Source organism: Prinia subflava, chromosome 26 (assembly GCF_021018805.1).
Source record: "Prinia subflava isolate CZ2003 ecotype Zambia chromosome 26, Cam_Psub_1.2, whole genome shotgun sequence".
NCBI classification, from domain to species: Eukaryota; Metazoa; Chordata; class Aves; order Passeriformes; family Cisticolidae; genus Prinia; species Prinia subflava.
The window spans coordinates 3,287,892-3,294,405 of record NC_086272.1 but is presented as its reverse complement, the minus strand read 5'-3'; the positions used below and the strand labels follow the sequence as shown (position 1 = coordinate 3,294,405).

At 58.9% G+C, this 6,514-nt stretch overlaps 1 long non-coding RNA gene and 1 other non-coding gene across 2 annotated transcripts; both read right to left on the bottom strand.

The window, feature by feature from the left end:
* Positions 1-269: 269 nt before the first annotated feature.
* Positions 270-1,075, bottom strand: LOC134562143 (uncharacterized). Its single transcript, XR_010083096.1, has 2 exons — positions 920-1,075; positions 270-879 (listed from the first exon to the last, which is right to left on the bottom strand). It is a non-coding gene; the product is annotated as an uncharacterized LOC134562143 (long non-coding RNA).
* Positions 1,076-5,222: 4,147 nt separating this feature from the next.
* Positions 5,223-5,306, bottom strand: LOC134562245 (small nucleolar RNA SNORD45). The gene has a single exon (XR_010083115.1). It is a non-coding gene; the product is annotated as a small nucleolar RNA SNORD45 (small nucleolar RNA).
* Between the last annotated feature and the right edge of the window lie 1,208 nt (positions 5,307-6,514).

The following is a 6,514-nucleotide window of genomic DNA, read 5'->3' as shown; positions in this document are numbered from 1 at the left end:
CACCCACACCTTCATCCTCATCACCCACAGCTTCATCTTCATCACTACCAGCATCATCACCAGTCATCTTCAACACAACCAACACGGTCACTGTGACACTGATAGCATCATCATCATCATCATCATCCATGGGTTTGATATCTCCTTTTCCTCAATTGTTAGAGCCGGGATTAATTGCTTGAGGGACGCAGTTCATGTTTGGACTCAGATGTTTATTAATTCTTATCTTTAGTACAGTCTCACAAGTTGTGAGTTCTAGCTAACAAGTGAAAAGTGGCTCTGTCTCTAACTCTTTCCAAGGTCTTTTAAGCACAAATTCTCCAATTATGAAATGACACCTAGACTATTTTTACTTTTCACCCAATAACCAAACACCCGTAGTCCACAATGCGGATTTTCTTACCCAATTACAGTATACCACCCAAAACCATGAAGAAGATGAAAGAACTTAGCCTACGCCCTAAATCCTCCATCTTGCTCTCTCTATATTACTATATACTTTAACCTTATAATCCAAGTTTTCCACCCTGTGACATCACACACTTCTATTCAAACTGCACACCCATAATCCCAGTGCTATCACTCAATTTTGGAAGCCTTTTCCATGGCCTCAGGTCAAATGTAGTGCTTGCCTGAGGGTCAGGGCCTGTTAGCACAGAAAGCCTAAAATTCTCAGTTTCCAGGCTTCCAACAATCATCACCACCATCACTGTCCCCATCATCATCACTCTCATCCACACCTTGGTCTTCATCAGCAACACCACAGTGAACTCCATCACCTCCATTACCATCACCCAACACCATTGACACCATCACCATCTTCAGCAACAGCATCACCAATTCATCACTGAACACCATCATCATCATCACCACCATCATCTTCATCATCCAACTCCATCATCATCATCACCATCATCACCACCCAATGCCATCATCATCATCACACGACCATCACCACCACCATCATCACCATCACCACCATGCCCTCCATGATGTCCCCGTGTCCCTTTTATGCGTCCCCCCATGTCCTCCTCCATGGCAACCCATCCCCTCCCCCACCTTCCATCCCCTGTCCATGTCCTGCTGTGTGCCCCACCCCCATGGTGACCCCCAGATGTTCCTGATGGACCCCTCAGGCTCTTGAAGAACAATCCCTGGCCCAAATATCTCCCACCACCATGTCCCCGTGTCCTTGTGGTGTCCCTCATCCCCCTGTCCCCCCAGGGTGACCCCTTCATGCCCCCAGTGTCCCTCCCAGCCTGTTGGAGAACCGGATGCTGCCCTGGGTAAACATCTGCCTGATGGGCTCCATCCATCCTCTGTTCCCACCATGTCCCCCCCATGTCCCTCCCCATGATGACCTCCCAATCTCTCCCCCCATGGTGATCCCCCAATGTCCCCATGTCCCCCACAGCCTGCCAGAGAACCAGCTGCTGGCCTGGATGCCACCCTGGGTGAACATCTGCCTGATGGGAAGGACCCAAACCCCTGGATTGTGGGGTGCTAGGTGAGGATCCCCAAGATGGGATTGGCAGGAACCCCAGTTTGGCAGGAGATGGGTGCAGGGACCCTTGAACTGGTGGGTTCAGGGTCGTGGGTGTGACAACCCCAATTCTGGGGGTGTTGCATGGGGGGAACATGAGGTTTGGAGGAAATGGTGGGGGGGAGGGGGTATTGGTGCAAGGGGGCTCCATTGTGAGGAGAGGAATGGTTTGGGGTACCCCGAATTTCAAGGGTGGTGAAGAACCAATATTTGAGGGGAGTACAAATTTTGGGACAGACTCCTGGATTGGGGCATTCTGGGTGTGGACTGATGTGGGAGGACCCCTGGACTGGGGAGACAGTGAGGTCCCAGTTTGGGGGATAACTCCTGAATTGTTGGGGATCATAGGAGGGGGAACCCCAACATTGAGGTCAGTGGGCACCCTTGAATTGGGGGAATCTGGGGAGAGGACCCCAATTTGTGGGGATCAGTGCTGGGTGTGATGTGAAACCCTAATTTTAAGTCAATGACTGGGGGAACCTCCCCATTTTCCCCACCCCATCTTGGGCCTGAGGGATTGGGCATCGCTCTGGGGTTCCCCCGACCCCCCTCTCTTCCCCAGATGATTTTGGGGCTGCGCCAGGCCGGGGGCTTCACCCGCTGGTTGGGGTTGCAGTGCTCGAGTGCAGATGAGGCTCTGGCAGCTGCAGGGGCAGGGGCTGACATCATCCTGCTGGACAACCTGGCCCCCCAGGTGAGCCCCAAAATCCGAGGGGGGCCAACAATGGTGGGGCCCCAACTGTGGGCTGGACCCCAAAAACGAAGGCTGAATTGTGAAAACGGGAGATAGACCTGGAGAATAGAGGGAAAAGCTCCAGAAAGTGGGGGGTCACATAGATCCAGGATCTGCCCAGTCCCCCAGGTGTGACCCAAAAATCAAGAGTGTGGCAAAAATGGGGCTCTCAGGTGTGAGACTGCACCACTAAACTGGAGGGAATCTGCTGTAAATGTGGAGCAGCCTTAAAGGTAAGGCACAGAACCCAATCTTTGGGGGGTCGAAGTGTTGGAAAACCCCAATTTTGGGGGTATTTTTGGTGGGGGGACAGCAATTTTGGGCAACGGTGTGTGGGAAATGCCTGGATTGGAGCGATTGCGTGGGGGAACTGAAGCTTTGAGGAGTTTGGGTTGAAAGGATTCTGATTTGGGGCATTTATGGAGGATTTGCACCCTGGATTAGAGGGTGCAAGGTGGAAAGAACCCGATTTTGATTGTCAGTGGGTTGGAGAACTGAAATTTGGAGCTGTTCCTGGTGCTCAGGCCTTTTTGTAGGTCCTTTGGTGGTGAGGAGTCCCCATTGGGCAGATTTTCGGAGGTTTCTGGTTTAGGGGACTCCCAATTTTGCAGAGACAACTGTTACCAGGTGGTGCCAATGCCTAAAAGGACAAAACACCCCAAACACCCCAAAACTGCACCTGGGCTCCCTCCAACCCCCTCCCCACCTAAGGGAGAGCCCAAAACCCACCCTGGGGTCCCTCTGCACCCCTTTTCTCTCTGTATCCCCAAATAAACCCCTCCTCTACACATTCCCCCAGTTGGACTGGGTGTCACCCCCAAAATCCACCAGCCAGTGCAAAACCAGCCACTTCAGAACCAACTAAACGGGGGGTCATGGTCACTGACCCACTGACCCCCGACTCCAAACCAGCGTCAGTCCTGCTGCTCAGCACTGGGATCGGCCTTTTGCAGACACCCCCAGCTCTTCCCTGAGAAACTGCAATGAAAAATAGGAAATGCCTCGGGTTGGGGTGGAAAGTGGCAGCCAGGGAATGAACCCTCAGGTGCAACAAGAGTTCAAAGGTGCCAACCCTGGTCTGAGGCTCCCAAAGTCCAGTCTGAGAGGCCCAAACCCCAGCTAGGGGGGCCAAGATCTGAGCTGGAGCACTTCAAACCCTGGGATGGCATCAGTGTCCAGGACAGGCCAGGGCACATTTTGGGTTTGCCAGCCCATCCCTGGGAAAGGCAGAGCTGAAATTGCAGGGCCACGGGCTGAAAGCAAAGAGGAGCAGCTGGCAAGGGCCAGGGAGGAGGCGTGGCAGGAGCTGGGGCTGCAGGAGAAGGAGCCACGCAGCTCATGGGGCAGCAGGAGGAGGAGATGCCAAGGGTGCCCAAGGGCACTGGAGCAGCTGCACTGCAATTCCCAGCTGCAGCAGGCAGGCAGCACAGCTGGGGCTCCTCATCCCTTCCAAATCCCAATCCTGGCCCAAGAGGGGGACAAGGGGAGCCCAAAGGAGCAGCGCTGGCCCTGACCCCCATTCCCAATGGCTCTTGCACTGATCTCATGGCATGGCCATTGGCAGATCCCACGGAGCAGGATCCAGGAAAGAGCAGCTCCACCTGCTTCCCTCAGCCCCTGCACCTGATGCTCTGGTGCCAGGGCCCAGCTTCCCCATGGAATGGCCAAGCTGTTTCCCCCCTGGAAGGTTCCTACTGCTCTCCTGCACCATCAGCCCTTTGCCAAGAGCCCTCCCAGCTTTCTGGCACAGCCACACAAGCTCCTGCTCCCCATTTCTCACTGGGGGCTCCTTCCCCAAGCCCCCTCTGCTTTCCTGCTGTCCCCAGCACAAGCCAGGGCATCCCAGAGCCCCTGAGGGTGCAGGTGGATCCCAAAGCACCACAAGGTGCAGGTGGAGCACACATGAAGCACAAATCCCCAAAATTAGGGGGGGCTGACTGCAAGGGAAAGCTTCCCAGGGGTGCAGGGTAGATCCAAGAGCTGCCAGGATCAGAGGGATATGAGCCATGGCACAGCTTGTCCCTGGAGCAAGAGCAATGCCCTGTTCTGCCCTGGGGACTCATCTGGCAGCTCCCCAGCAGTGGGTGACACCCTGTGCTGTGCATTCCCAGCTCCCCAGCAGTGGGTGACACCCTGTGCTGTGCATTCCCAGCTCCCCAGCAGTGGGTGACACCCTGTGCTGTGCATTCCCAGCTCCCCAGCGGTGGGTGACACCCTGTGCTGTGCATTCCCAGCTCCCCAGCAGCGGGTGACACCCCGTGCTGTGCATTCCCAGCTCCCCAGCAGTGGGTGACACCCTGTGCTGTGCATTCCCAGCTCCCCAGCAGTGGGTGACACCCTGTGCTGTGCATTCCCAGCTCCCCAGGAAGCTGCAGATAAGGTTTATGGGGAAGCCACTTCTGTTGGGTCATGGGGTGCAGGAGGGATGCCCCGGCTTTCCAAATGCCTGAGAGGAGCCTGGCAGCAGCTGGATCCAAGGGCAGCCCCAGGCAGGATCAGGCGCTGTGTCTGGATCCCAGCTCTGGGCTGCTGGAATGTCCTGGGTTGAGGCGCAGACCTGCGAGAAGCACAAAACATTGCAGGCTCAGGGCCAGGCTGAGCAGAGGTGCAGTTCCCTCCTGCACACTCACTGCCACCTGCAGCTGCAGCAGCCCCGCTGCACACGGGGAACCTGCCCAGCTCTGCAGCACACGGGGCTCAGGGACAGCCCCGAGCCAACATTCCCACATGCACCTGGCCACCAACTCCCAAAGCAGGCAACTGGGGCCACCTGAGAGCCCCTCGTGGCCACAAACCCCACGCCTCGGCCACAGCTGCACCTGCCCCGCCTGGCAATGGGGCACAGCCCAACCGGGGCCCCCTCTCCTCCAGCCGCCTCAAACTCGGCCATGGGGACTCGATGCCAGCCTGGGAAAAGCTCCACTGCCGCAGGGATCGGCGGCTTGCCGGGCCTCAGAGTAATTCTAGAGCTAAAGCGGTGAGAGACATCAGCTGGGCTCAGATAATACATGCCAGCGCTCATCCCGGGCCCGGCAAGCGCCTCCTCCTCCTCCTCGTGCCCGTCCCCGTCCGGCGCGGCGCTCCCAGCCCCGAGCCGCTGTTCCCAGCGCGGTTCGCTCCCTCCGGCTGCAGCTGGGCCCCGGGGCGCAGCCCTTGGCACGGCGCTGGAGCCAGCGGGACAAAACCCCCCCGGGGCCGCCCCGGCACGGCCCTTCCCGCGGCCCCGGCTCGGCGGCACCGCCATCGGCCTGAGCGGCCTCCCTGGGCCGCCCGGCCCGGCCCGGCCGCTCCGCCCTGGGCCGCGCCGTTCCGGCCTGGCCGCGCTCGGGGCAGCGCCTGCGGCACCGCGCCCTTGGAGCGGCCCCTGCCACAGCCCCGGCACCGCCACCCTCGGGGGCTCTGCCCGGGGGCTCCGTGCCCGGGGGGCTCCGTGCCCGGGGGGCTCCGTGCCCGCGGCTCCCGCCGCTCCCCGCCCGGGGCCCCTGCCGGCAACGAGACGCCTCGCGACCCTCCCGGGATCCCCTCCCGTCCCCGGGATCCCCTCCCTTCCCCGGGATCCCGTCCCGTCCCCGGGATCCCCTCCCGTCCCCGGGATCCCCTCCCTTCCCCGGGATCCCGTCCCGTCCCCGGGATCCCCTCCCGTCCCCGGGATCCCCACCTGGCCCCGGGCCCGTCCCGCACCACGCGGCCGCTCCCGCCGCCGGTTCCGCTCCCAGGGCCATCCTCCCGCAGGAGGAGCTGCCGCCGGGATCCGCCCGCCTCCGCCTCCGCCTCCCTCCTCCCCAGCCCGTCCCATCGCTCCTCCCTCGCCCTCCATCCCTGCAGGGTGGCTCCTTCCACAGCCCCGCCATCGGCACCTGCGGGGGCCGTGCCCGCTGGGGCCGTGCCCGAGCGCTCCGGGAAATGTTTCCTTCTCAGCTTTTTCTCAGCCCTGCAGCTCTCTGGGCCCGGGGGAAGGATCCCCTTGGGGCAGCACCAAGGCTTTTTCACCTGCCTCCCTGTCATGGGTTAGCACTGGCCAGATGTTAATGCACCCATGAATATATGTTTTTTTCCCTAACAACTACTGTGGGATGTGATCAGGAACAGAGAAGAGCAGGCTTAAATCTTGAAAACAAAAAAAACCCCAAAACTTTATTACATTACATAAGAACAGAGACAGAAAACTCTTAAACATACACAGAGACAGAAATAAAAACTTCTCAGAACATTTCTTCTCCCAGTTTCCACCCCACACA